Source organism: Manacus candei, unplaced genomic scaffold, assembly GCF_025592945.1.
Source record: "Manacus candei isolate 608988 ecotype Guabito, Panama unplaced genomic scaffold, ASM2559294v1 h1tg000045l, whole genome shotgun sequence".
NCBI classification, from domain to species: domain Eukaryota; kingdom Metazoa; phylum Chordata; class Aves; order Passeriformes; family Pipridae; genus Manacus; species Manacus candei.
This window is the reverse complement of record NW_026138093.1, coordinates 9,788,430-9,812,750: the sequence shown is the minus strand read 5'-3', so window position 1 is coordinate 9,812,750 and position 24,321 is coordinate 9,788,430. Positions and strand designations below refer to the sequence as shown.

At 52.0% G+C, this 24,321-nt stretch overlaps 2 protein-coding genes across 3 annotated transcripts in view; one reads left to right on the top strand and one right to left on the bottom strand.

Moving 5' to 3' along the window:
- LOC127474822 (zinc finger protein 11-like) overlaps positions 1 to 24,321 on the top strand; it is a 705,018-nt gene that overhangs the window by 12,462 nt on the left and 668,235 nt on the right. The gene's annotated exons all lie outside the window — the stretch shown is intronic.
- Positions 1 to 24,321, bottom strand: part of LOC127474841 (uncharacterized) — a 200,931-nt gene that overhangs the window by 48,025 nt on the left and 128,585 nt on the right. The gene's annotated exons all lie outside the window — the stretch shown is intronic.

Genomic DNA, 24,321 nt, shown 5'->3' with positions numbered 1-24,321 from the left:
GGCTGCAGGCCTTATGCCAAGATGCCAAGGAAGAGTTTTTGGCAGGTGAATAAAGTTTTCTCATCTCCTATGACCACCTGTTGTGGTCCAATTAGCAGTGGACAGCAGAATATGTTTTCCTTATGTAACCAATGTAGTGTGAACAAGAAGCTGAGCATCATGAGCACTATATAATCTGTCTTCCTCCTAATAAATCTGACATTTGCCTGATCATATTGATCCTGGAGCAATCTGTCCATACCCTTCCATCAACAGCCGCCATTCGCTTTTCCTGCCTGGCTCAATTCCCCCCAGCCCTGCGCTGTGCAGGCAGTGAGGACAGCGAGTGGGCATCTCCCTCTAGCACACTGTCACCTCCCGAGCAGCCTCTGCGCCGCTGCGGCCGGGGCAATGCGGTCCCTGCTCTTCCTGGCGGTGCAGGGAGAGCGGCTCCGGCAGGCAAAGTTCTCCCAGTCCATGTGCGCCCGGCGATAAACCCTCCGTGCGCCCCGCGGGGAAAAGCAAAGTTCCCGTGGTCGACCCCGTGCACTTGACATCACATCCTCCCCATGACATCACAGCTCCCATATGACATCACAGCTGTCCTGTGACATCACACCTCTCCTGTGACATCCCATCCTTGTTGTGACATCACATCTCCCTTGTGATATCACATCTCCCTTGTGATATCACATCCTTGTTTTGACATCATTGTTCGTCTATGACAACACATCCGTCGTATGACATCACATCTCCCCTGTGACATCGCATCATTGTTGTGACATCGCATCTCCCCTATGACATCAAATCCATCGCCTGTGATATCCTATCATCCCTCTGACATCACACCTACCCCGTGTCATCACATTCTTCCTGTGATATCACATTTCCCCTATGAGGTCACATCCACCATATGACATCACACTTCTCCTGTGATATCACATCATCGCTGTGATGTCACATCCTCCCCTGTGACATCACAGCTCCCTCATGACATCCTTCCTGTGACATCACACATCCTCTGTGACATCACAGTTCCCCTGTGAAATCACACCTGCCCTGTGACATCACGCCTCTCCTGTGACATCACATCCTCCCCGCTGACATCACATCCTCCCTGTGACATCACAGCTCCCCAAAGACATCACGTCTTTCTCCTCTGACATCACATCCTCCCCATGACATCACATCTCCACTGTTCCATCACATCCTTGTTGTGACATCACAACTCCCATATGATGTCACAACCATAATATGACATCACATCTCCCCATGACATCACAGCTCTCCTGTGACATCACATCCTCCCCATGACGTCACAACCATCATATGACATGATACTCTCATGACATCACAGCTCCCATATGACATCACACCTCCCCGTGACATCCCATACTCGCCTGTGACATCACATAGTCCCTGTGACATCACACCTCCCCTGTGTCATCACATCCTTGTTGTGACATCAAGGGTCCTCTATGATGTCACATCCATCATATGACATCACATCTCTCCTGTGATCTCATCCTCTCTCCTGTTATATAATCCCTGTGACATTACGGCCTCCCCTGTGGCATCACAGTTCTCCTGTGACATCACAGCTCTCCTGTGATGTCACAGCTCCCTATGACATCACATTCATCATGTGACATCAGAGGTCCCTTATGACATCCCATGCATCATATGACATCACAGCTCCCCAATGACATCACACCTGCCCAGTGACATCACATTGTTTCTGTGACATCACATTTCCCCTATGACGTCACATCCATCATTTGACATTGTACCTGTTCTGAGATATCATCCCTGTGATGTCATGTCCTCCACGTGACATCACAGCTTCCCTATGGCGTCACAACCATCATGTTACATCACACCTCCCCTGTGATGTCACATCCTCCCATGTGATGTCACGTGCTCCCCTGTGACATCACATCCTTCCTGTGACATCACATCTCCTCTATAACATCACATCCATCGTATGACATAACACCTCTCCTGTAATATCATATAATCCCCATGACATCACATCCTCCCCTATGACATCACACCTCCCCACAACATCACATCCTCCCTGTGACATCACATCCTCCCTGTGACATCACAGTTCCCTGATAACATCACATCCTTCCTGTGACATCACATCCAGTGACATCCAGATCCATCCCAAGGTTCGGTGTATGTGTGAGACAGGCAGAACCACAAATGCCTGCACAGCCCAGAGCAGTCAGTGTGGGGCTGTGCTTGCTGCTGCAGAGACCCCCAGGGAACAAACCCAGGCAGTAGTTTGGGGGGGGTGTGTCCCTAAGGAGAGCACTTGCCTTATTATTGCTTATTATATGTACTATCTTATAGATCTCTCATACAACACCTAAGGATGGATTCTATAGAATATGTGCCATAGATATTTGGGTTGGGTCTGGCTGAGCTGCAGTTCAGTTCCCCACAGCAGCCTTCCCAGATCTGGGCTTGTCATTGACAGCTGAAAGGGTGTTGAGAACACCCCAGTGTTTTGGCCACTGCTGAGCACAGCACCAACAAGGTGATTTTCCTTCCTTAGCTGAGGGCAAGACACTGGGAGGGGATCCAAGTAGGCCAGCAGACCCCAACTGACCCAAGGGACATTGCAGCCCATGGGAGGTCAGCTCAGCTCTAAAAGCTGAGGCCCGGAGCAGGAGGGGGGCATTCATTGTCTGATGGCTGCCTGCTGAGGAACCGTCCCACGGACCCAAGCCCTGCTCCTGGGGAGTGGCCGACCATGGCTGCTCATGGGAAGCAGAGAACAAACCCTGCTGTCTTTTGCTTTAAATAAACTGCCTTATCTCAACCCTGCTATCTTTGGCTTCTGCGCACGCATCGCTTTAATTTTTTCTTTAAATAAACTGTCTTAACCCATGAGTTGTTTTTTTTTCCACCTTACTCTCGCCCCTGTCTTGCTGGGAAGGGGAGTGATAGAGCAGCTGGGTGGGCACCTGGTGTCCAGCCAAGGTCAACCCACCACACACCTGAACACTCCCAGAGACTCCACCACCCCCCTGGGCTACTTGTTCCAATACCTGAGTACTCTGTCAGGGGAAAAAGGGGTTTTTTAACATTTAATTTGAGCCTTGCCTTATGCAATTTAAGGCTGTTTCCCCTCTTCCTGTCACTAAAGACTTTGCAGAAGAGACCGACCCCCACCCCACTAAAACCTCCTTTCAGGTCATTGCAGAGAGCAATGAGGTCCCCCCTGAGCCTCCCCTTCTCCAGACTCAACCAGCCCAGTTCCCTCAGCTGTCCCTCAGCAGACATGTTTTCCAGAGCCTTCCCCAGCTCCGTTCCCTTCTCTGGACACGCTCCAGCCCCTCAAGGGCCTTTTGGCACTGAGGGGCCAGAACTGGACACAGCACTCCAGGTGGGGCCTCCCCAGTGCCCAGCACAGAGGGGCAATCAGTTCTCTGCTCCTGCTGGCCACACTCTTCTCCACAAAGGCCACAATGCCCTTGACCTTCTTGCCCCCCTGGGCACACTCTGGCTCATATCCAGACGCTGTCAAGCAGCGTCCCCAAGTCTCTTCCTGTTGAGCAGCTCTCCAGCCCCTCTGCCCCCAGCCTGGAGCATTCCAGGGGGTTGTTGGGACTCAACTGCAGGCCCTGACACTTGGCCTTGTTGATCCAGCCTGTCCAGATCCCTCTGCAGAGCCTTCCTGCCCTCCAGCAGTTCCACACTCACACCCAGCTCAGTCAGTCTCCCAAACCAAAGTCTGACCACCAGCAGTCCAAGGTGTCAGTTCTGCTGCCCCCTCCTTCCTTCACTCAGAAAGGAAAACTCCATCATTTTGGGGTCTCTGTGCCCAAGATGGCTCCGACCACCACATCCCCCACCAGTCACAGAATTATGGAATGATTTGGATGGGAAGGGACCTTAAAGACCCAACCCCCTGACACTACACCAGGTTGTTCTGAGACCTATCCAGCCTGGCCTTGAACACTTCCAGGGATGAGGCAGCCATACCTCCTCTGAGCAACCTGTGCCAGAATCTCACCACCCTCACAGTCAAGAATTTCTTTCTAATATCCCATCTAACCCTTCCCTCTGTCGGTGTGAACCCATTCCCCTTGTCCTGTCACTCCAGGCCCTTGTAAATAGTCTCTCTCCATCTTTCTTGTTGGTTCCTTCAGATGCTGAAGGCCACAATTATGTTATCCTGAAGCCTTCTCTTTTCCAACCTGAACAATGCCAGTTCTCTCAGCCTTTCCTCACAGCAGAGCTGCTCCATCTCTCTGATCCTCTTGCTGCTCCCCTCTGGACTCACTCCAACAGGTCCATGTCCTTCCTGTGCTGGAGCCCAGAGCTGGAGGCAGCTCTGCAGGGCTGACAACATTACAGCCATGTGTGTTCCAGCAAGGACACTGTGGAACCTCCTGGAGTAAAGGGGCCATTGTGACACTGTAGGGCCTTCTGGAGCCAAAGGAACCCTGGGACACTGTGGAATCTCATGGAATCAAGGGTTCATTGTGCCACTGAGGGCCTCATGGAACCAAGGGAGCCCTGAGACATTTTGGGACCTCACAGAATAAAGGGGCCACTGTGACACTGAGGAACCTCAGGGACTCAGAGGCCACTGTGAAACTGCAGGGCCTCATGGAACCAAAGGAACCCTGAGACTTTTCAGAACCTCATGGAATCAAGGGGTCACTGTGACACTGCAGAGCATCATAGAGACAAAGGGACCAAGGAACACTGTGGACCTCAAGAAATCAAGGGCCCATATTGTCACTGTGGAACCTCATGGAATCAAGGGGCCATTGTCACACTGCAGGGCTCATGGAACCAAAGGATTCCTGGGACACTGTGGAACCTCATGGAACCAAGGGGTTGCTGTGATATGTGGGGCCTCCTAGAACCAAAGGAGTCCCGAGACATTTTGCAAACCCATGGAATCAAGGGTCCATTATCATACCACAGAGCCTTACGAAACCAAATGGACTCTGAGACTCTGTGGAACCTCATAGAATCTAGTGGTCATTCCCACACTGTAAAACCTCAAGGATACTGTCAGGTTCCCATTATTAAAAGACACCTCTGCCCAAATTCAGCTGCAAAGGAGACCATGTGCCAAAGTCAGCAGTCCAGCTTTGATTTAACAGTAAATAGGAGGGAGAGAGAGAGAAAGAAATGGAAAGAGAGAGAAGAAGGGGGTGGTGGGAAGCCAGTGAGAGAGAGACAGAGATGAAGTAAATGTATCACACCATGGAGATCCCTGAGGCTCCTGCCGGTCCTTCTTCACCCTGCTCTGCTACGTGGTGGGTCCCCAAGTTGTGCTTCTGGGCTATCACTTTTATACAGCCCAAGCCCCGGGTATTCAGGGGGGTAGATGCTGTTCCCACAGCTTGGGCTGGCACATCTACAAGGACTTGTTTCCTTTCCCACAGCTTGCCACGGTGGGAGTTTTGCCCGGTGTGCTTCCAGTCTGCAGGTGGGAATCTTTGTCTGGATGGGTTCCCCAGACCTGCCTTACCAGCCATGGCTTCCTGTTGGGGCTGTCTGCTCTTTCCCACACTCTGCACAGTGCAATTCTGTCCTGGGGGCTACTTCCAAAGCTTCACCTCCGTTTAGGCCTTGGAATTAAAGGCCTTCCTGTTTGCCACCAGTGCTTATGTGTTGTGGTGCCTTATGGGATTTTCCTGCTTTGACAGTGTTTTGAGACAGTTCATTGTGCCCTTCAAGTCCTTCCATGTGCACACACACACCACTCTCACCAGTCTGACCCTCCAAAGAACACCAGACCTGATGATTTGTAGCTCCCACTCCCGTGGTTGGCACTTGGAGCTCCCTCCGTACCCAGAGCTCAGAGCTCCCTTGTCCCAGAAAGTTTAGAGATATTGTACCTCATTCTGCCAAGACAACCCTTAGAAAAAAGTGTACCTCTGTGTTTCCTGGGATAAGAGCACTTTATTGTCATCTTCCAAAACCTTGGAGAGGTCCCAGAGTTCTCCCAGGAAGGAATTTGGGGTCTCAAGCACATGACCCATATATAGAGGCTGAGGACTCAGGGGTCAGTGGTGCAAAGATTGAGGACACTAGAGGAGTAGCCTGAGATGTCTGGAAGGGGGGTGTCAGAGCTGGTGGAGCTTTTCTTCCTGTCAGAAAACAACCTAAGAAAGAAATAGTGCCACCAAGGGCAGCCGGGGTGGCCTAGACTGGTGACAAGAAGTCAGAAATTTCCCTCCGAGGTCAGTGTTGTGGTGCAATACGTCACAAAGAAGGAGTCTGGATGAGCCCAAGGCTTTGTGTGTGCAGGAAGAGCCAGGGAGGACACAGAGATGTCAGTGCAGGAAGGTGCCAGCCAGGTGGGGCAGCCGGGGGGATGACGACAGCCTGCAGGGAAAGGGGCAGGGCATGGACACCGTAGGACAGCCTGGGCTGGAGAGGAGACAGGGATGGGGAGAAGCTGAAAGGCCCTGACACAGCCACCTTCTGCAGGCCTTTGACCATGGCTGCTGTCTGTGCCCTTGATGCCAGGAGGAGGGGAGTGCCCCTTGCAGCCCTGGGGCCTCGTGGCCTCCTTGTCCCTGCTCAGCAGCCTGGCAGGTGCCACCCCATGGTCCTGCCCTTGGCATTGCACATCTCACATCCCAGTGTCCCAGGAAGAGCCCTGAGGAATGAGGCAGGGACAGGATCTGCCTTCCCAGGGGCTGGGGGTCAGGGCTTGGCCCTTTGGATTAAGAAAACAAGTCAAGGTTTCTTCAGCATCAGAGCCACCTTTCCCTTGCTTGTCCATCCTTGTCATCACTGTCTGCAGATTTCTGCTCTAACTGGAATCTGGGGACACGTTCTCAGTTGTGTCCCTCAATGATACTCATTAGCACTACAAGAAACTTTAGTGTTTCAATCTCATTTTGACTTCTTGAGAAGTTGTTTGAACTTCCTCTCAGGGACTGAGTCTCATGTAACAACCTCAGCCTCCCCTGAGGGTCATGAAATGCCTGGGGCTGTTGCTTTGCTGCTGAGCTGGGCCGGGCTCCTGGCACACAGGGAGCTCCTGGCAAGCAAGAAGAGCTTCAAAGAGACAGCTCTGCCCAGGAGCAGCTCCTCTGCACAGCCCAGCAGGGCTGAGGGCACTGCCTGCAGCAGCCAGGGCACAGGAGAGAAGGCAGAGAGATGAGAGGCAGCCAGGGCTGGGAGGTGACTGAGCTCTCACTACAGGAGAAACCTTCCCAGGATTTGAATGAAGAATTCTCTGGCTGTAGAACTATTAAACTTGCCTTCCTGGAGGCCTCTCCTAAAGCTGGCACATCCCACAGCTTCCAGGATCTTTCAGCAGGACTCTCCCAGTTGCTGCAGTGCAGAGGAAGTGGCCACATGGCAGAGCAGGGCAGGAGCTGCAGGCAGCAAGGGCAGAGAGGAGAAGGGAGCAGGAGGTTCAAGGGATCCTGGGGTGGGAGGACAGGGCAGAGCTGCTCAGGGCAGGAACCTTGCCAGCCCTTTGCCACGGTCAGGCTCTGGCTGCAGAGCAGTGCAGGGGAGTTCCTGCAAGTGCCTCTCCCAGCTGCCAAATGGCAGCAGTGGCAGGAGCTGTCAGGATGGCTCTGCTGGATTTGCTGGGGTGCAGCAGGAGAAGCTGCTGCAGAGCAGGACTTGCTGCTGCCCCATCAGAGACCCAGGGCAAGAAGGTTCCCTGTGGCAGGGCTGGCTGTGGGGTGGGAAGGTGGGGGTGCAGCCAGGGGTGCCCAGGGCTGTGGGGCAGAGCAGGGTCCTGCCCCCAGGGCTCTGTGTGCTGGGGCAGGGACTCTGCTGCCTGCCAGGGTCAGCTCTCAGCCCGGCCAAGGAGCTGCCATGGCCCTGAAGGGAGAAGGTGTGGGTGGAAGGAGTGACCCCTCAGGGCAGGGCAGAGCTGGGCTGGGCCCTTCAGCTGCAGGCTCAGGGCTCCTCACAGCTTCAGCTCCACCTCCTGCCATTTCCAGGGGCCCTTCTCAGGAAGCACATCCCCCCCGAACACCTCCCCCTTCCCAGCCACCTCAGGCTGTCTGGGATCTGCTCTGCAGCCCCTGCCCAGGCAGAGCTGCCCCTGGGCACTGGGCTGGGGATGGCTCTGGCAGCACTGGAAGGGAGCTGAGCTGGGCACAGGGAGGGGCTGGGCAGGGGGATGTGGGCCCCTCCCTGCTGTCCCTGTGGCACAGACCCCTTCCCTGAGCAGCTCCTGCCTGGGCTCCTTTCCCAGCCTAAGCAGAGCCTGTGCCCTCAGGCCCACGGGGGCTGGGCTGTGCATTGCCCTGCAGCAGCCAGAGCCCAGGCAAGGACAGGGTCCTGATTTCCAGCTGTCTCTCTGTGTCCCTCCTCCCTTGGCAGCAGCACTGTGGCATTTCACTGCCATCCCCTGCTGCCTGGGCTCTCCTTGTTCTCACCAGTGGGTTTTCTGAGCCACTGTGGGATTTGAGGGGGGGGTGGCAGATTTCTGTCCAGACACAAACCCTTTGGTTGCTGCTGTGGGGATGTGTCTGTGGGAACAAAGTGCCCAAGTGCCCTCCAGGCACCTTCAGGGTATTCAGCTGTTTGCCTGGGTGTCCTTGTAGCAGTACGTTTGGATACATGTCCGGAATAAAGACAAGTGCCAAAAAATACTCATGCACACAAAATATCTTTTATTACAGTGAGAATAATAATAATAGTAATAAACTTAGTAAGAGGAATTAAAAACTAAAAAAGAATACAAAGTAACTATCTTATCGGGTGGCATTAAAACAAATACTACGAACAGTATTTAATACAGTATTAACAAGTGAAAAAGGGATACTAGAAAAGGATCTTAACACAATATTATGGATAACACGATATTGGTTAGTAAAAAGGGAAACTAAAGGAAAAAAACACTATAAAAAAAAAGGGGAATTAAAGGAACACTAAAAGGATATTAAAAAAGTTTGTTCTCTCAGTTGCTTCCTATCAATAAACTGTGCTTACCCACACAGACAGGCCAGGGCTGTCAGGATCTGCAGCAGCCGGTCGGTACCCATGCTTAGCGGGCGTCCCCGCGGAGCAACAGAGTCTCCATGGCAGGATGAGGATCACTCAACTCAGCAGCTCTGACACCCCATTTTTATCAGTTCCACATTACACTACGTAGGGCCAGTACACAGTATAAGGTGATGCCTGAATGGCAGCCAAACACCACCTAAATCATCACCTAATGGCAACAGTCTGTGCATGCCCTACTTGTAGGGCAAGGGGCGAGCGACCCCTGCCCACAGAATCTTCTTCCCATCATCATCTTTCTCACCCCTATGTATGACCTCTACCATTGTGTTTCAAGGGTAGATGTCTCTATCTGACAATATGTAGCAAAACCAAGGAAGAACTCAGCTCTGATAATAGGGGATATCAGGCTGACCTGCTAAAAAGCACAATGGACCTCACAATTAGCTTGTGCCATGAAGGTACATTGTACCATACTCTAGCTGGTTTCACATCCTAATATGATTCCGTTCTCACGCCTCTATGCTCCACTGATCATCTAATTCAAAAGTACCCCCTTACACTGTGACATCACATCCTCCTCTGTGACATCATACCTCCCTGTGAAATCACATCCTCCTCTGTGACATCACAGCTCTCCTATGACATCACATCCTCCCCTGTGACATCACATAATCCTCTGTGTCATCACATCATCCCTGTGACATCACATCCTTTTCTGTGACATCACATCCTCCTCTGTGACATCATGCCTCCCTCTGACATCACATACTCCTCTGTGACATCACATCCTCCTCTGTGACATCACAGCTCTCCTGTGACATCACATATTCCTTGGTGACATGGCATGTGTCCTATGGCATAACATCCACCTTTGTGACATCACATCCTACTCTGTGACTTCACAGCTCCCTGTGACATCACATCCTCCTCTGTGACATCACATCCCCCTCTGCGACATCGCATGTCTGCTATGACATCACATTCTCCTCTGTGACATCACATCCTCCTCTGTGACATCACAGCCCCTCATAGCTCTCACAGCCCTTCACAGGCCCTCATGGCCCCTCACAGCCACTCATGGCCCTTTACAGCCCCTCACAGCACCAGATGTGGGGATTCTCCCAAAGGAGAAGGGATCAGGCCCTGCTTGTCCTCCTTTTAGTTGGGTCATTTTATATCAATGAGTAAAGAAAGGTTGAAATGAAACAGTTTACACCATTTCCCTCTGCTTTAATTTGGGGGGTCTGAAGCTCTCTGCTGACGGTGGCCTGAGTGTGACCATCAGTGCAACCCCCCAGCCCCCTTTGTTTCCCCCCCCATCATTCCTGGTTCCAAAGCCCCCCGGCTCTGGAGGAGGCAGAGCTGCAGCGCCGTGGGCTCTGGCCCCGGCCCAGCCGGGGCTCTCGGGCAGGAGCAGCAGCAGTGCAGCCCCTTCCCACCTGCTCTTGCCTTGGCTTTGCCTGGGAAGCCAGAAGCCTCTGGGAATCAGCACAGCCACTGCAACAAGAGCCAGGCCTAAAAGAGTTAACTGAGATATCTTGGTCTGCTAAGAAACCCCAATACCCATTTTGCTAGAAGAACATTTTAGGAACACTGGTTAATATCATGTTCTGTTCTGCTCACTGGACCAAAGGACTTCTTATAGAAAGGAGTAGTACACACAGGGTAACAAATTAGGTAAACTAGACATTTGAATAAGATACAGAAGGCCCAAAGCCAGTTTTTTGCAAGCTTGAAGAATTCAGGTCACCTAACAAAAAAAATTGAAGAGGTCAAATCAAGGAAGATATCCGTGGCGACCACCAGAGGGATGAAGGCTTGAAGAGAAGACCCCCACAGTAGAAGACCGTGCATGTCTGGAAAATGGTCCCTTGATTTAAGGCCAACTACACATGGGGCTGCCTTGGGGGGAGTGTGGGAACCCAGACAAGGGAGTTGTCGCCCCCCTGGACTCAGCCCTGGGGTCACCACATCTGGACTGGTCTGTCTGTCTGTGAGGTTCCCCATTCTGGAGGAATGAGGAAGAACTGGAGAGGGTCTAGAGGAGATCTGACAGGATGGAGCTTTTGTCCATATTGGAAAGAGAATGAAATCTCCACAAAGAGTAGCATTGAAGGTTCAGACGTAAGGTGAGGAAAAAGAAACGTCACTCAACAGGTACCCTTGTGGTGCAAGAGGTCACCCAGAGGGAGTCAGGATCAGCCCATTGCTTTGTGTTCCAGGGAACAGCCAGAGCTGGTGCAGAGACATCAGGGAGGGTCTAGAAATGCTGCTGGGAGGGGATGGGAAAGCAGGAGGGGTGTGTGCAGCCTGCAAGGCCAGAGCAGCAGCAGGGCCAGGGCAGGACAGCCTGCAGGAGAGATGGGCAAGGGCTCTGGCAGGGCTGCAAGGCCCAAAGGCACCCAGGCCTTTGTCCCCTTGCCTCTGGCAGCTGCCTCTGCCACTCAGGCCACCACGAGCAACTTGCCTGGCAGGTTCTGCACTTGGTTTCTGCCTCGCCCCTCCCTCAGGAGCCTGGCAGGGGTTGCCCAGGTTTTGGCCTTGGTTCTTCCTCCCCCTCCCATCCCAGTGCCCCCCAAACAGCCCTGAGCCAGCCGGGAGGGACAGGATCTGCTGGGCCAGGGCCTGGGGCTCAGGCCTTAGCCTTTGTGCTCCACAAAACCAAGGCAGGCTTTGCTCAGCATTGCAGGGGCCTGCCCAGAGCCTTTGTCTGCCTGCACTCCTGGCCTCCAAGGAGCTGCTCCAAGGAGTCCCTGGGGAGGCTTTGTCAGTGCCTGTCCTCAGTGGGGCCCAGCAATGCTTCAAGGCACTTGGAGTTTGGCTTCTGACTTCTTCAGCAGCTGCTTCAATCTTCTCTCAGTACCTCAGGATCATGGGCTGGGCTGCAAACACACCATGGGGCTCATTAAAATGCAGAAATCCCTCAGGATCTCTTTGTCTTCCTTTAATTGTCTTCAAGGCAATTTCAAAACAAGTCTTCAAAGTTTGTACTTTTTTTGTTTTAATTCAATTATGGATATTTTTTTAGTTCAGAGAAGAGGTGATAGAGGTGTTCTCCAAGTGATCTTGATGCTGAGTGTCTCCTCAGGAGATCCAGACTGACCATGTATGATCAACCTTGCTCCTCACTCCCCAGCCTCACCAGTTCTGACATGACCCATCTTGGACTGACAGCTGATGCAACTTCAAACACACTGTGGACCCATTAAAACACTGTCAAACAAATTATTTCCCTTCCTTTAATTGCCTTCAAGTCTTCAAGACTTCTACAGCTAATTGGAGTTGTTTTGTAGTTTAGCTAATGAAGAAGATTTTAAAGTGGATATCATGAAAAATATATATTTTTTGATGAAAGAGAATTATTTACACAGAGACTTGGGATGCAAGAGGGTCAGGGCAGGAAGGATTTGGATCCAAAGATAAGGGAACAAAAGATATTAGTAGCACTTAATCATTGACCAATTGAACAATTATCAAGTGGTTCAAGAGCATTTGCTACAATTTTAACAGTGACTGAATTACAGATTCAAAACTACAACATTCAAACCCCAGTCAATTCACAGCCACACCCAGGCAGAGATGTGTGGACACATCAATAGCTGGCTGTGGAAAGGTCCCTCTCCCAAATTCTCCTTGTTGTCAAGGAAACACTTCCAAAAATCCCTTTGTGTTTCCTAACAGACAAGGGTCACAGCTGGAGGAGTGTTTGTGGAGGGGGATCAGAATTGTCCTGGGCATCAGGGAGGGTTTTTGGAGTGTCACAAACTGGAGGGTTCCCGAGCTGGGAGAGGCTGCCAGAGGTGTCCCACTGAGAGGGAAGTGCTGGGGAGCTGCCAGGGCCTCCCTCAGCCCTGCTGGTTGTGGGCTCCCAAGGTGACTGGCTTCAGCTATCTGCTGAATTTCCATCCTGGTGTCAGGAATGACTGGAGTTTCCAAACTATTTGGGAATTGTATCCAAACTGTTCCATTAGAATTGTGATTCAGGTAGGGAATGTTCCAAGGTTTTCAAGAGATGACTCATTATCCTGCGTTCCCCAACTGCTCTTACACCCATCCCAGTCAGCTGAATGGTTTATTGACAATGTGTCCCGAGGGGTGGGACCTCCGATGCCATAGAAACCCCTCCCCCTGCATTAGGAAACCTTTGCTGTTCATTTTCATGCTCCACTGGAACACCTCATGAATTCCAGTTTTCCTAAAGCCCAGCCCCAAGCAGAACAAAGCCAGGCCCCATCAGTGTCAGAGCAAAGGTCCCCCATGGCTGTGTCCCTGTGGCCGCTGAGGCGGCAGCGCAGGCCCGAGGCGGTGCCGGGTCCCGGTGCAGCCGGGGCAGAGCGGCGGCTGCGCGAGCGGCAACCCCGGCGGTGAGTGCGGCAGCCCCGTGGGAGCGGCGGCTCCGGGCACAGACGCCGGCGGCAGCCGCTGTGGCTCCTGGAACCCAGTGGCCATTGGGACACTGCAGGGCCTGCTGGAATCCAGGGGCCGCTGGGACACTGGGGAGCCTCTTGGAGCCAAGGGAACCCTGGGATGTTTTGGAACATCCTGGAATCAAGGGGCCATTGTGACACTGCAGGGCCTCATGGAACAAAAGGAATCCTGGAGAGATAGTGGAAACTCATGAAATCATCAGGGCCATTGTGACACTCTGGAACCTCATGGAACCAAGGGTCCTTTGTGACACTGAGGGACCTCATGGAACCAAATGAACCCTGAGAGTTTTTGCAACCTCATGGAATCAAGGGGCCATTTCTGGCAGGATGCTCTGCTCTGATAATACCTAAAAACTGGTCAGAATGCAAACAATGCAAGCTCTCTGTAGTGAGTTACTGCTGGTGTCAAGGTGCTGTTTTTAATGTTGAATTCTGCTAAACCTAAAATGGTTCCTGAAACTTCAAACAGACATCCTGCTTTTTGAAGCAGGATTTGACAGATAAGCTGCTCCCTGGCAGTCAAACCCTTTATAACTATAAAAGTCCCATCCAACTGTCATGTGGCAGATTCTTCCACAGACTTCTTTGAAGTGTATGGAGCTTGTCCCATGAAGCAGGGACAGCTCTTCATGGTCACTGCCCAGGGGTTAAGTGAAAGAGATAGAACTACCTCATGTCGTTGTGGGGTGAGTTACCTCAATCTCTGCTTCAGGATTGTTTCTTTTTGCTGGCTTTGATCCAATACTTTAATAGAATTACTTTGATAGACTGCACTGTCCTATTGTACACTATAGTACTAGGAGGTTTTTGCTTTTATACTGTTCAGGAAATAATTCTCTTTAAGGTCTTTCATCTATTCAATTGTGTGATCAATTTTCTGTTCATTTGTCATAATAAACAATTCATTTTATAAAAATATTTCTGATTTGCCATCACTAAAACCTGCAGGACAAAGTGATTGAATCCCACCTCTATAATTCCTCAATTAAAATCAAACTCTGAGTTTAAGATTGGATCCAGGCTCCTCTCTGAGAAGGACTTTAGAAAGCAAGGGGGTCCTTTGTGCACCTCGTAGCTCAATGAGACGGCTTCTGCCATCAACTTTGTCTAAGCCTTCCCCCCCCCAGCCCCAAGCTGTGACATAAGGGCATGTCTTGTCCATGCAGTGCAAACATGGACTCCTGAGCTGGTCATTTGCTGTCCCTCCTTGGAGGGAAGAACAAGCCCAATGGCCTGGGGTGAGAGGCCAGTGCTGGGAGCGGCGCTGGCTGTGCCAGGGCACTGCTGGGTGCCCCCACCCTGAGCACTCCCCCCCTTGTGCTGGTCACTGCTGTTTTCCTCTGCAGGGCGTTGTGTTGGGCACATCCTGGAGAGCAAAGTGGAAAGCAGATGGAAGCTTTGAGGCCCTGGCCTGAGGAGATGCCCCTGCAGGATGGCAGTGCTGCTGCAGAGGTCAGCTCTGTGCCAGCAGTGCCCGTGGCTGTCCCTGCCTGCAGTCCCTGGACAGTCCTGCAGCAGGACTGGCACCGACTGCCAGAGCACTGAGGCCTCCAACAACACAGGGTTCTGCAGGACAGTGTGGAAGGGAAGGGAGAGGAGGCCATGGAGGAGAAGGGCTGCTGCTCCCTGTAAGGGGGATATTTTTGAATTAGATGATCAATGGAGCATAGAGGCGTGAGAACGAAGTCATATTAGGATGTGAAACCAGCTAGAGTATGGTACAATATAACTTCATGGCAGAAGCTAATTGTAAGGTCCATTGTGCTTTTCAACAAGTTAGCTTGTAAGGTCCATTGTGCTTTTTAGCAAGTCAGCTTGATATTCCCTATTATCAGAGTTGAGTTTTTCCTTGGTTTTGCTACATATTGCAAGATAGATACATCTACCCTTGAAACACAATGGTAGAGGTCATCCATAGGGGTGAGAAAGATGATGATGGGAGGAAGATTCTGTGGGCAGGGGTCGCTCGCCCCTTGCCCTACAAGTAGGGCATGCGCAGACTGTTGCCATTAGGTAATGATTAGGCGGTGTTTGGCTGCCATTCAGGCATCACCTTATACTACGTACTGGCCCTACGTAGTGTAATGTGGAACTCATAAAAATGGGGTGTCGGGGCTGCTGAGTTGAGTGATCCTCATCCTGCCATGGAGACTCTGTTGCTCCGCGGGGACGCCCGCTAAGCACGGGCACCGACCGGCTGCTGCAGATCCTGACAGCCCTGGCTTGTCTGTGTGGGTAAGCACAGTTTTTGATAGGAAGCAACTGAGAGAACAAACTTTTTAATATCCTTTTTGTGTTCCTTTAATTCCCCTTTTATGTTTATAGTATTTTTCCTTTAGTTTCCCTTTTTACTAACCAATATCGTGTTATCCATAATATTGTGTTAAGATCCTTTTTTGGTATCCCTTTTTCACTAGTTAATACTGTATTAAATGCTGTTCGTAGTATTTGTTTTAATGCCACCCGATAAGATAGTTATTTTGTATCCTTTTTTTTTCCTTTTTAGTTTTTAATTCCTCTTGCTAAGTTTATTACTATTATTATTATTCTCACTGTAATAAAAGATATTTTGTGTGCTTGAGTATTTTTTGGCACTTGTCTTTATTCCGGACATGTATCCGAACGTACTGCTACACTCCCTGGCAGTGCTGCTCTGCTGGGACTCTTTTCTGGCCCAGCTCTGCACAGAGGCACCGACCCTGCAGCTGCAGAGAAGTCAGAGAGGAAAGATGTCAGGCAAACCAGTCAATGCAGAGTTCTTTATTTGGTTGAAGCACACAGCAAGTACAATTGCCAATTTGTACAGCCTCTGGGCCAGGCTAGAAAAGCAAACACTCAATTGAAAATGGTGTTTATATATATATATACTTTTTTATATATATCTTTATATCTTTATACATATAAAGATTTTTTGATGTGAACAAATTCTCACAAAAAAACCCACCCCTACCAGGAGTAAAAAATAGAGAAGATATGGTGGGCCTTTACTGAAGTACATAAAAGGATTGGCCTTTAATGAGGTCCATAACATGCAGAAGAAGGAGAGTTTATTGCTTCTGAAAAACACCCAGTTATCAGTTTCCTCAGGGCATCCTTGAGCTCCTGATTCCTGAGACTGTAGATGAGGGGGTTCAGTGTTGGAGACACCACTGAGTACATGAGTGACACAATAAGATCCAGGGATGGGGAGGAGATGGAGGGGGGCTTCAGGTAGGAAAAGAATAAAGTACTGATAAACAGGGAGACCATGGCCAGGTGAGGGAGGCAGGTGGAAAAAGCTTTGTGCCGTCCCTGCTCAGAGGGGATCCTCAGCACAGCCCTGAAGATCTGCACATAGGAGAAAACAATGAAAACAAAACAACCAACTGATGAACTGGCAGTAATCACAAGAATGCCAGTTTCCCTGAGGTAGCCTGAGTGTGAGCAGGAGAGCTTGAGGATGTGTGGGATTTCACAGAAGAACTGGCCCAGGGCATTGCCCTGGCACAGGGGCAGGGAAAATGTATTGACTGTGTGCAGCAGAGCATTGAGAAACCCAGCGGCCCAGGCAGCTGCTGCCATGTGGGCACAAGCTCTGCTGCCCAGGAGGGTCCCGTAGTGCAGGGGTTTGCAGATGGCAACGTAGCGGTCGTAGCACATGATGGTGAGGAGGGAAAACTCTGTTGCCATGAAAAAGAAAAGTAAAAAGAGCTGTGCAGCACATCCTGTGTAGGAGATGGTTGTGGTGTTCTGGAGGGAATTGTGCATGGCTTTGGGGACAGTGGTGCAGATGCAGCCCAGGTCTGTGAGGGAGAGGTGGAGCAGGAAGAAGCCCATGGGGGTGTGCAGGTGGTGGTCACAGGCTACGGCGCTGAGGATGAGGCCGTTGGCCAGGAGGGCAGCCAGGGAGATGGCCAGGAAGAGCCAGAAGTGCAGGAGCTGCAGCTCCCACCTGTCTGCGAATGCCAGGAGGAGGAACTGGGCCATGGAGCTGCTGTTGGACATTTGCTGCCTCCGGTTATTGTTTTCTCTTGAGGAGAAAAAAGGCAGAACTAAATTAGGCCAGACTCAATCAGTAAAACATCTTGCATGTCTCATATCAATTCAGCATTCAGGACCTCTTTTCAGGAAGATCTCTCTGCATCCCTCTCCCTGAGCTCTGGGTTTTGTTGGCTGAAGGGGGCACTGAGAGCAGGACCCTGGAATGGGCTCCCGAGGAATCCTTCTTGCTGTGCAGTGAGAGGTAACTTGGAGCACAGGGTGACCTCCAAATAAATGTACTTGTGATGTATCAGAGTGTTTCCAGAACTGCTGGTCACAGTTTGCCCAAGGGCAGAACAGAGGGAGGCGATTTGGGGGACTTGATTTTGTTCCAGTTCCTCTTCCCAGGAGTGAGTTTGGATGGTTGAAATCTCTGACATTTCTAATGTGCTCCAAGTGAAATCTTGTGAGTCCTGATAGGCAAAGAAATGGTCTCTTGGTGCAGAGACAAGAGCTGCCCATCTTTCCTGTTCACAGCTGTTCCTGGTTGGCAGCTTGGAGCTGAAGGGGGATGGCCCTTAGGAATTCCCTTTAAAAAAAAAAACAAGGCACTTCTGGGAGCAGAGGAATCCTGGTTCAAAGAGCAGATTGACAGAATCCTTGCCCTTCCTCAGGATGCCTGATTAGGATCTCATCTTTCTCCTCCCAGACTGCCACACAGAGGGATCATTGCAGCTCCCAAGTACAGCTGCCCAGAGCATTTCCATGGATTTAGCACTGAGGAGTTTTCTCCATGGGGATCCTGTGCAGTACAGAGATACTATGGCAGAGCTGTGCCCTTCTGGAGGGCACCTGCAGCCCTGCAGGACACCCAGGCAAACAGCTGAAGACCCTGAAGGTGCCTGGAGGGCACGGGGGCACTTGGCTCCCACAGACACATCCCCACAGCAGCACCCAAAGGGGTTGTGTCTGGACAGGAATCTGCCCCCCTCAAACCCCACAGTGGCTCAGAAAACCCACTGGTGAGAACAAGGAGAGCCCAGGCAGCAGGGGATGGCAGTGAAATGCCACAGTGCTGCTGCCAAGGGAGGAGGGACACAGAGAGACAGCTGGAAATCAGGGCCTTGACCTTGCCTGGGCTCTGGCTGCTGCAGGGCAATGCACAGCCCAGCCCCCGTGGGCCTGAGGGCACAGGCTCTGCTTAGGCTGGGAAAGGAGCCCAGGCAGGAGCTGCTCAGGGAAGGGGTCTGTGCCACAGGGACAGCAGGGAGGGGCCCACATCCCCCTGCCCAGCCCTTGTGGCAGCAGCTGCCTCTCCCTGCCTGCCTGTCTCTGGGTGAGGAGCTGTTCCTGCCAGCAGCCCCTGCCTGTGCCCAGCTCAGCTCCCTGCCAGTGCTGCCAGAGCCATCCCCAGCCCAGTGCCCAGGGGCAGCTCTGCCTGGGCAGGGGCTGCAGAGCAGATCCCAGACAGCCTGAGGTGGCTGGGAAGGGGGAGGTGTTCGGGGGGGATGTGCTTCCTGAGAAGGGCCCCTGGAAATGGAGGAGGTGGAGCTGAAGCTGTGAGGAGCCCTGAGCCTGCAGCTGAAGGGCCCTGCCCAGCCCTGCCCAGCCCTGCCCTGCCCTGCCCTGCCCTGAGGGGTCACTCCTTCCACCCACACCTTCTCCCCCAGCCCCGTGGCAGCTCCTTGGCCGGGCTGAGAGCTGACCCTGGCAGGCAGCAGAGTCCCTGCCCCAGCACACAGAGCCCTGGGGGCAGGACCCTGCTCTGCCCCACAGCCCTGGGCACCCCTGGCTGCACCCCCACCTTCCCACCCCACAGCCAGCCCTGCCACAGGGAACCTTCTTGCCCTGGGCCTCTGATGGGGCAGCAGCAAGTCCTGCTCTGCAGCAGCTTCTCCTGCTGCACCCCAGCAAATCCAGCAGAGCCATCCTGACAGCTCCTGCCACTGCTGCCATTTGGCAGCTGGGAGAGGCACTTGCAGGAACTCCCCTGCACTGCTCTGTAGCCAGAGCCTGACCGTGGCAAAGGACTGGGAAGGTTCCTGCCCTGAGCAGCTCTGCCCTGTCCTCCCACCCCAGGATCCCTTGAACCTCCTGCTCCCTTCTCCTCTCTGCCCTTGCTGCCTGCAGCTCCTGCCCTGCTCTGCCATATGGCCACATCCCCTGCACTGCAGCAACTGGGAGAGTCGTGCTGAAAGATCCTACAAGCTGTGGGATGTGCCAGCTTTAGGAGATGCCTCCAGGAAGGCAAGTTGAACTTTCCTACAGCCAGAGAATTCTTCCTTCAAATCCTGGGAAGATTTCTCCCATAAGTGAGAGCTCAGTCACCTCCCAGCCCTGGCTGCCTCTCATCTCTCTGCCTTCTCTCCTGTGCCCTGGCTGCTGCAGGCAGTGCCCTCAGCCCTGCTGGGCTGTGCAGAGGAGCTGCTCCTGGGCAGAGCTGTCTCTTTGAAGCTCTTCTTGCTTGCCAGGAGCTCCCTGTGTGCCAGGAGCCTGGCCCAGCTCAGCAGCACAGCAACAGCCCCAGGCAGCCTTTCTCTGCCCCTCTGGGCTCCCTCCAGCTGTCCCTGGGGCTCCAGGGGAACCTGCTGGCACACAGCTGAAGGAAATAATGATGTTCCTTCTCTCAGCTGGGCACAGACACTTCTTTCAGCAGGGTCATTTCTCCAGACAGGCACAGAGTTAAGTTCAAGAGTCCCCTTTTCATGTCCCATTATTAGACAGGAAACCCAGACAGTGCCCAGAGGGATCTCCTTCACCTGCACTGAGGGAAGGGACTCAGCTGAGTCAACAGAGGTGTCTCCTTGTGGCTCTGCAGACCTGGGGCCAGAAGGACACTCAGCTCCCTCCACAACCCCCATGGGCTGGGATTCCTCCTGCCCCATTTCAGTGGGCCCAAAACAGGCCCCTGCAGGTGACTCCTTGTCCCAACTCCCATGGGAATGAATGAAGACCAAAGCCAGGAGTGACCTGCTGGGACACAAAGCCCTGGTTCCTTCTGAGGGGCCAGAGGTGACCGAGATTCCTGCTGGGAACTGCAGGCTCCAGTGGAGCAGTTCCTAGGGACAGGGCAGCAGCTGTGGGATCTTCTTGGAGGCTGCTGGGACATTGCTTTGGCCAACTTCAGTGGCAGAAGGGGCCCACATGTAGGACAGGGGAACCTGTCACTGTTCCTTCTGTCCAGGGCAGCCCCTAGAGGTGTTCAGGTGACCAAATGGAGTCAGGTGGCACAGGGAGAGAGATCTCTCTCCTGTTCTTTCTCAGGGTATTTTCTACATGTCCTCAGGGTACAATGGCAGTTGTCTCCTGGACATCCCTTCACTGCTGAACCTAACTGAGGGCAGCTGAGCCTGGATTGAACAGCCAAAGAGGGGCCTGTAGTGCCAGGGGAGGTGCCAGGGCTCTGCAGCACAAGTGCAGCAGCTGCCATGGACAGCACAAGGCCTGTGCAGGGACTCCAACCCTATTTAGAGCAGTTGTGTGACAGGCACCACCCAGGGCTTCTCAGACACATTGGGTGCCTTTGGGGCAGGGAGTGAATCCCAGCCCTGCAGGGACATAAGGTGTGGCCCTTCTCTATCCAGCTGGTGCTGGGCAGTTCATGAATACAAAGCACATCTCGGCAGGGTCTCCACTCCTGTGCATTCCCTTTTCCTGTGGTTTAACCCCAGTGAGCAGCCAAGTACCACAGAACTGCTCACTCAGTCCCCTGACCTCCCCCTGCACTGACATGGGGAGGAGAATCAAGAAAAGGCAAAACCCGTGGGTTGAGATATGAAAAATTTAATAACTGAAACAAAGTAAAGTATGAAAATAATAATAAGTGTAGTAACTGTAATAATACCTGTATTGACAAGGGAGGCAAAAGAGAGAGAGGAATAAAACCCCAGAGGAACAAGTGATGCTCAACATGATTGCTCACACACACTGCCCAGTGCCCCACACCCCAAGCAGTGATCTGCCCCTCCTGCACAACCCCTCCTCATGTATACACTGGGAATGATGTTCTGTGGTGTGGAATATCCCTTTGGAATGTCCAGGTCAGCTGTCCTGGCCCTGCTCCCTCCTAGCTTCTTGTGTACCTGGCAGAGCACAGGAAGCTGGAAAGTCCTTGATTAGGGTAAGCACAACCAAACCATCAGTGTATGATGAACATTGTTCTCCCATGGAATCCAAACTACAGCCCTGCACCAGCTACTAGGAAGAAAATTAACTCTCTAGTTAGGAAGAAAATTAACTCTATCTCAGAATTATTCTTTAGTTAATCTATAGGAAGATTAACCCTATCTCCTAGGAAGAACAGCCAAGACAAGGCTGGTGTCCACCCCTTATTCCACACCATTTACACCATGTCAGATCCCACACCTTCCAGTACATTCCACCATCACCTTTCCTATCATTTGATATAAACCCGCAGATCTCAGTGCTTAGTCTATGAAAGTCTGTTGAGTTCATTTAGTCCAGGATTTTAGGCTCCATCTGCCAAAATACTCTTTCAGGGCAGGAAAAATGCTGTCTACTGTGGGATTGTTGCCTGTTGCAGCCAGTTCTTGTTCCATCACCGCTGTGCTTGTCTGGTCTCCTCCAAGCTCATTGTTCATTTCTCTCAGTGATTTTCACTGTAATACCCCTGACACGGCAAAGAGTCGCCGCAGCAGTGAGAATGCAGTGTTGGATAGTTACCACCGTAATACACCTGAATTCCTTGGCTATTCTCACCCAAAATCCAACCCCTTCAAGGCACACACTGGATTTCCCATCTTTCCCTCCTTACCCGCCAAGCACATCCGTGTCCTTGAGCAACGTGAATCCCACGGGTGCACTTCCCTTTGCCTGAAGCAGGAATAACCCAGACTGTGTTCCCAGCATGTTTTTAATGTGCACTACAGGAACTTTATCCCTTTCTACAGCACGTAAAAACTTGGATTGGACAGGGCCAGCCCAATTGGCACATCCCCCAGTGTTGAGTGACCAGGTGGCCTTTGCTAAATGTGTATCCCAGTGTTTGCAGGTCCCAGCACCCACTGCATCATTCCATCTTTCCCGAGGCTGGTGCATGGCAGGTGTGCTGGTTTTAGCACAAGCAGGAAATTAAAATTCAGATCAGTCACTCCCCTTCCCACGCCCCTTCTGGTGAGGGAGGGACAAAAAATGAGAGACTCTTAGTGGAGATAACAATTCGCTAAAAGCAAAGAGCAATGGAATAAGACACGCACAGTCACAACAGCAATATCACCAGCAAAAGTATCCAGAAAGAGAAGGTGTTTCACCCCCAACAAGGGGTCACCAGCGGGCACACAGACAAGATGCCGGGTGCTCCCTGTGTGACATGTCCGTGCGGTGCCCCCGAACAAAGGCAATGCGGTGGGGGAGCTCCCAAGGGTAACGTGTCCAACCCCTCAGCCCGACAACAAGGAGAACCAAGGACAAGCCAAGCCCCGGGAGCTGGGGCGTCCCGGCCGTGTGGCGCAGCCGCTCCCTGGGCTCAGTCCCGCGCTGGCTCCTCTCTTCTCCTCCCAACCCGATGGCTGAGGGGGCTGAGGCTGCCCCCCAACCGCCCTGTCCTGCTCAGAGCTTTAGTTCAGCACCACGACCCGTCATGGTTTCCCCTTTCAGCACCAAAGATCCATCGTTCTGATCTGGGGAAAACATGACGGGGCAGCATCTGGGCGGAGGACGGGGAGCGCAGGACTGATGCTGACAGTCCCTGCCCTGCAGAGAGAGGGGCAGGATGGAGCAGTTCTGGTGCAGAGCCCCGGCTTTTCCTGCTGAAAGCACAGCCCTAGGGATGGCATGGATGGTACAGGATAAATAACTTGGTCACACCCACAAAGAGCTAAACTGCCCCTCCTGCTCCCTAACCAGGACACCGTGGTGACTGACCATAGCAATGGGAATGTGTGATGGTTGCCATGCTAACTGACCATAGCAATGGGACTGTATGATTGCTGCCATGGTAACCGACTGCAGCAATAAGAATTTACAATGGTTGCCATGGTAACTAACCATAGCAATCAGAATGTATGATGGTTGCCATGGTAACTGACCGTAGCAGTGGGAAGTATAATGGTTGCCATGGTAACTGACCATAGCAATGGGAATGTATGCTGGTTGCCATGGTAACTGACCATAGCAGTGGGAAGTATGATGGTTGCCATGGTAACCAAACGTAGAAATGGGAATGTATGGTGGTTGCCATGGTAACTGACCATGGCAACAGGACTCTATCACAGTTGCCATGGTAACCGAACATAGCAATGGGAATGTATGATGGTTGCCATGGTAACTGAACGTAGCAACATGACTGTATGATGGTTTCCATGGTAACTGACCATTGCAATGGGAACGTATGATGGTTTTTAAGAAGCACTAGGCCTTGCTTGACACAACTTTGGAGGTTGCAAACTGTGTGAAAGCTCTGTGTTTATACTTACAAACTCTGTGAAACTATGCAATGTTTATACTTGTTAGTTATATGTTTATAGTCGTAGGTATGAGAAAATCCTGTGTTTATAGTTGAAAGTTTTGGGAAAACTGGAGATAAAGGAACATCTGCAAGGTCTCGGAAAGTCCCTAAGGGCGGATCACTAGGAGGGACTTTGGGTGGCCCTATGATGTCAGGCCGCGTGGACAGAGCACCAGAACCAAGGAACCGAAGGCGTGGTCCGCGTGCACAGACTGAGCTATCCAACCACCCTGTTGTAAGCACGTACCCGGAAAAAACTAAACTGTATAAAAGTTAACTCATTTAAATAATAAACTGAACATCACCTGATCATATTGATTGTCAGCGTGTGTTCTGGAACTCCTGCTGGCCATAACCCCAGGCGCTGTTTCCAAAGGAGCCCCAATGAAAGGGGGACGCCGGAAAGATGGGCGGACAAGTCCCGCAATGGAACTCTGTGTGTGCAGCCTCATTTTCTCCTTCAACAGCCACAGGAGAGGGGGCAAAATGTCGGGGTTGGGACCCAAAAACTGTTCACGGCAGAAA